At 45.6% G+C, this 6,000-nt stretch overlaps 1 protein-coding gene across 2 annotated transcripts in view; it reads right to left on the bottom strand.

Moving 5' to 3' along the window:
- Nucleotides 1-6,000, bottom strand: part of LOC142292385 (protein regulator of cytokinesis 1-like) — a 135,256-nt gene that overhangs the window by 60,486 nt on the left and 68,770 nt on the right. The window lies entirely within an intron of this gene.

The raw sequence follows: 6,000 nt of genomic DNA, 5'->3' as shown, positions 1-6,000 counted from the left end.
CACTTTAGCCCTTTAAGAGCACTTTTTTTTTTAAATTATTGTATCACTTAGTTTACCCTGTGTAACAGTTATGGTAGAATCACAGTTTTCTCTGCTAAGGCTCTAGCAGAGCGCAGATGCTATTATGTGTAGAATCCGGCCCACAAATTACTGTGTACATTGTATAGTGACAAAGCTTCTAATCAGTACTGGGGGTGTGGTTGTCCAGTTATCCAGTAATGATAATCTGATGATAAAACACTGATTATATTGAAATAAAACACGCCAGTAAAGCTGGTGTCACACACAGCGACAACGACAACGACGTCGCTGCTACGTCACCATTTTCTGTGACGTTGCAGCGACGTCCCGTCGCTGTCGCTGTGTGTGACATCCAGCAACGACCTGGCCCCTGCTGTGAGGTCGCCGGTCGTTGCTGAATGTCCAGCTTCATTTTTTGGTCGTCACTCTCCCGCTGTGACACACACATCGCTGTGTGTGACAGCGAGAGAGCGACGAAATGAAGCGAGCAGGAGCCGGCACTGGCAGCTGCGGAAAGCTGTAACCAGCGTAAACATCGGGTAACCAAGGGAAGACCTTTCCCTGGTTACCCGATGTTTACGCTGGTTACCAGCCTCCGCTCTTGCTGCCAGTGCCGGCTCCTGCACTGTGACATGTGGCTGCAGTATGCATCGGGTAATTAACCCGATGTATACTGTAGCAAGGAGAGCAAGGAGCCAGCGCTAAGCAGTGCGCACGGCTCCCTGCTCTCTGCACTGCGACATGTAGCTGCAGCACACATCGGGTTAATTAACCCGATGTGTACTGTAGGAGAGCAAGGAGCCAGCGCTAAGCGCGGTTCCCTGCTCTCTGAACATGTAGCACAGCGACGTTATGATCGCTGCTTCTGCTGTGTTTGACAGCTAAACAGCGATCATAACAGCGACTTACAAAGTCGCTGTTACGTCACCGAAAATGGTGACGTAACAGCGACGTCGTTGTCGCTGTCGTTTAGTGTGAACCCAGCTTAAGTGAATCATTCCAGTAATCATGGACTCTGCTCCCTCATTCATTACAGTGCTCTCAGATTTCGTAGCAAAAACCTGCCGATAGATTCCCTTTAAAAAAGGGAAGATGACGCAGTTTTTTTTTTGTATTAAAAATCATTAGATAATTTTTTTTATTCAAAATTAAATACATAAATTTAAGAGTTTATTTTATATTACTTTTTTGCAGCAATTTGTATTTGCTGGTGTGTAACCAGGGCTGTGGAGTCGCTGCTCATTTTGGTGGAGTCTGTATAAAATGGACCGACTCCTAAAATATATAATAAATTGGGGACAGTAGTGCAATGCAGATTGTGCTGAATATTTTTTCATAGGAATTTGGGAAAGTCATGAAATGTCCTATAAATGGCTGTTCTATTCCTGATCTAAGGCTACATTCACACAGCGTTTTTGCTGCATTTTTTGAGGATACATTTGTCAGCTGCAAAAGCAGATCAACTTTTTAAAAAACCGCATCACCTGAAAAGGTTGTTGAGCTCATAGATAATGCTTTCAATAGCAAAAGCAGATTAGAAAAACACCACAAACTGACTGCTCATTCTTTGTGAGGATCTGTTTTTGAGCCCAAAAACGGATCCTCTCAAAACGATGTGTCTGAATGTCATATCTTGAAAACCATTGACTTTTCTGGAATGCCCAGAGTCACTGCATTTCACTGCAAAAAACGCAGCAAAAACGTGATATCTAGTATCTAGGCTTTGTCTTAGCTGAGATAAGTCTGTGCTGCACTTGAGCACCAGTGAAGCTCCTCCTCTACAGGCAAAGGTAAAAAGTAACCACACTCAGAAGGAAGGCTGTACTCATCTCAGAATTGCTAGAGTGAACAGGAGAACAAGATTAAGGGAATTACTTAAAGCATATTTAAACTCTCAAACTGTGCATAAGTCAATAGTCCAGTATACTGTATGTTCTCTCTGTATGCTGGATGCTTGTTTGTTTTTTCTTTGAGGTCATGTACTTTTGGGAGGATAGCTTCTATACAATATACAGGGAAAATACAGCAATAGGATTGATGAGGACTTGTATGAGACATTGTATAGGTATAGAAGTTATTAGCTCTTATTAGTTTCTTAGTTCCTGGAGTATGATACACAACAAACTTGCTCTCTCCGTCCTCCCCTCTTCATAGACTGAAGCAATCTGATGGGAAACATTTAGTGATCTGTACCCAAGAATAGCCTGAGATTGGAAATTCAAAGTTAAGCTATCTAATGACATATTTTACAAACTTTATATTTGTCATCTGTACTATTGATTTATGCAAAGTTTGTTTTATTTCTAGCTAAAATTATACAGTGGGGAAAATAAGTATTTGATACAATGTCGATTCCCACCTACAAAGAATGGAGAGGTGTGAAATGTTTATTTTATGTACACTTCAACTGAGCAACCGAATCTACAAGAAATGTCTGACCTCTAATTGCAAACAAAGGTTTCTGTACCAAATATTAAGGCTAGGTTCACACACTGCGTTTTTTTGACGCTGCGTTTGTGCGTTTTTTAGCGCTAAAAACGCACAGAATCGCAGCGTCTTTAAAAAGTGTATGCAGGAGAGCAGACAGCTGCAGAACTACAAGGCTCAGTATACTCCATCCAATAGTGTATGCAGGAGAGCAGACAGCAGCTGCAGAACTACAAGGCTCAGCATGCTCCATCCAATAGTGTATGCAGGAGAGCAGACAGCTGCAGAACTACAAGGCTCAGTATACTCCATCCAATAGTGTATGCAGGAGAACAGACAGCAGCTGCAGAACTACAAGGCTCAGCATGCTCCATCCAGGACTGTATTCTGGAGGGAGAGTCAGGGGGAGCAGACCTACAAGGCTCAGCATCCTCCATCCAATAGTGTATGCAGGAGAGCAGACAGCAACTGCATAACTACAAGGCTCAACATCCTCCATCCAATAGTGTATGCAGGAGAGCAGACAGCAGATGTCGAACTACAAGGCTCAGTATCCTCCTTCCAGGACTGTATGCAGGATTTCTTTGCCCCCCTCCCCAAACAAAAAAAAAATGACGTGAGCTTTGCCTAATTTTTGTGTCCAGCCAGGTACAACTAGGCAGCTGGGGATTGGAATCCACAGTGCAGGGTGCCCATGCTTTATGGGCACCCCCGCTGCGAATTGCAGTCCGCAGCCACCCCAGAAAATGGCGCTTTCATAGAAGCGCCATCTTCTGGCGCTGTATCCAACTCTTCCAGCTGCCCTGATGCCGGGTGGCTCACTGGGTAATAATGGGGTTAGGGCTAGCTGTATATTATCAGCTGACCCTAAGCCCGAAATTCATGGTGTCACACCAATATTCGGCATGGCCACCATGAATTTCTAGTAAAGATAAAAAAAAAACACAACACACAGAAAAATATTTTTATTAGAAATAAAACACAACACAATTAGTGACTCCATCTTTATTGAAATAAAGAACCCCCCTCTGCAGTAATCCTGGGTCAAGGGTCCCGCGCAGTCCAATCCGGATCAAATATCATCTGATCGGTTTGTGGAAGGCAAAGCGATCAGATGATGTGTCAGGTTCAAGTGCCTGAATCACATCACACATCAGCTGATTGTATAAAAGCCGTTTATACAATCAGCAGATGTATCAGTGCAAAAAAAAAAAATACTCACTTATGTGCCGATTACCGGCAGCTCCTGAAGCGGAGTCTAGTCCCATCCGATCGCTGCAGCAGCTGCCGGTAATCAGGGATGAAGTCTCCTGACGGCATCCGCTGACAGGTTAAGCCGGCCAAGCGCTGGCGTCAGCCCGAGACTTACGATCAGCTGATGAGTCAGGTGACTGCATCAGGTGATCCATCGCCAGGTCCTGCATCCTGCAGGCATACGTACCCGGGGAGACTGCAAACACCCGTAGCGGCGGTACCGGGAGGAGATGGGAGCGGGCATGGCACCGGGAGTCTGCAGACAGGTGAGTATGACATTTTTTTTTCTACTGTTCACTTTTCATTTCTCAGCCACTTCCACCTCCTGCCCGTACATGGTGCCGCACGGCAGCATACATGCACAGGACCGGAGGTGGAAGCGGCGGTGACGATACCGGGAGGATTCACGCTTCTGTATTTACTGACAGAAGGAATCCTTTTCCTGTACATGTCACTTTACTACCCACCTCCTGCGTTTATAGCTGCGTTTTTGGTCTTAGAAATGCACCAAAACGCACCTACTTGCGTTTCTCATTGCGTCTTTCAACATCCCATTGCACTCAATGGATGAAAAGCGCAGTGTAAAACGCGGGAATAATTGACATGCTGCGTTTTTGTGGCACCACAAAAACGCAGCTGAAAAAAACGCTGTGTGCAGACAGCAAAAATGAAAACTCAGACTTTGCTGGGGAAGCAAAGTCATGCAATTTTCTGAGCAAAAACGCACTGTGTGAACTTACCCTAAGGCTCTGTGCGCACTGGGAAATGGAATTTTCTTGAGAAAATTCCGCATCCTCTCAAAGATTACCGCACTCGCGGTAAAAAACCGCGGGAAACCGCACCCGAAAACCGCATGCGGTTTGCCGCGGTTTGCCGCGGTTTTACCGCGGTATTGTTCGCGGTATTGCCGCGGTTTTGCCGCGTGCGGGTTGGGATGTGCTTTATTGCATTCACTGCAATAAAGCACATTGAAAAAAAAAAAAAAAAAAGTCATTTAATTCTGAGTAGATAGATAGACAGAAGAATAGATAGAGGGATAGATAAACTGACAGATAGAGGGATAGATAGATAGATAGAGGACAGATCGCTGCATTTCCCACGGTCGGCAGTGAGTTCACATTACCGGCCGTGGGAAATGACCGATAATTACCTCTCCTGTCTGCTGCATTCAGCCTGTGTCTGTGACACATCGCGGCTGGATGTCAGCAGTGCAGGACGCAGGAGCCGGAGCTGTGTGGATTACGCCGGAGCTTTGGTGCGGGAGGGGTTAATAAACTGGTGAACGAGGCTTGTTTGTTTTATTTAAAATAAAGAATTTTTGGTGTCTGTGTTTTCTTCACTTTACTTATGGGTTGATCATGTCAGCTGTCACATAGACGCTGCCATGATCAAGCCTGGGGTTAATGGCGGTGGTCCCCCATCATCATTAACCCTTGTATTACCTTGCTGCCACTGCTACACGGTGGCAAGAAGAGCCGAGGACACGCCGGTAGTGCCGCATAATGGATGCGACAGTCCCGGGGCAGCTGCGGCTGATATTCTCGGCTGCCGGAGGGGGAGTGAGGCGGGGGACATTAACCCTGCCCCTCTCCCTCCCCAGCCTGAGAATACCGGGCCGCCGCTGTGTGCTTACCTCGGCTGGACGGTAAATATGCAGCGGAGCCCACGTTCTTTTTTTTCTATATTTCCGTTTTCTTTCTATGTGTGTTCTATGTGTCTGTGTCTATGTGTTCTATGTCTGTGATGTGTGTGTGTTTACTCTCTGCACGGCTTCCTGTTCCTGTAATGACATCACTTCCCTGCAAAACCGCAGACAAGCGATGTACATTACCAGAGGTAAACCGCGAAATACCGCAGGGAATAACGCAGGAAAACGCAGTGAACCGCACAGAATTTGCTGCCTGCGTTATTCCCTGCGGGATTTCATGATTAACATTGAGTCAATGGAGTGAAATCCCGCAGCGATGTGCGGAAAAGAAGTGACATGCACTTGTTTTTGCTGCGGGATTTCCGCAGCAAAACACGCAGCTGTCAAATTCCGCCCAGTGCGCACAGGATTTTTTTTCTCCATAGGATTTGCTGGTGATTCACTGCAGAGATGTTATGAACATTTTCTGCAGCGAAACATGCAGCAAATCCGCGGCAAAATCCGCGAAAAATCCGGTAAGTGCGCACATAGCCTTAGTTCAGTTTTTCTATTGTATCAAATACGGATTTTTTTCATGCAATAAATTGCAAATATTTATAGGATTTTTTTAGATTCTGTCTCTCACAGGTGAAGTGTACAATTACAGACCT

The sequence above is a fragment of the Anomaloglossus baeobatrachus genome, chromosome 1 (genome assembly GCF_048569485.1).
Source record: "Anomaloglossus baeobatrachus isolate aAnoBae1 chromosome 1, aAnoBae1.hap1, whole genome shotgun sequence".
In the NCBI taxonomy this organism is placed as follows: domain Eukaryota; kingdom Metazoa; phylum Chordata; class Amphibia; order Anura; family Aromobatidae; genus Anomaloglossus; species Anomaloglossus baeobatrachus.
This window is presented reverse-complemented; position numbering and strand designations above follow the sequence as displayed.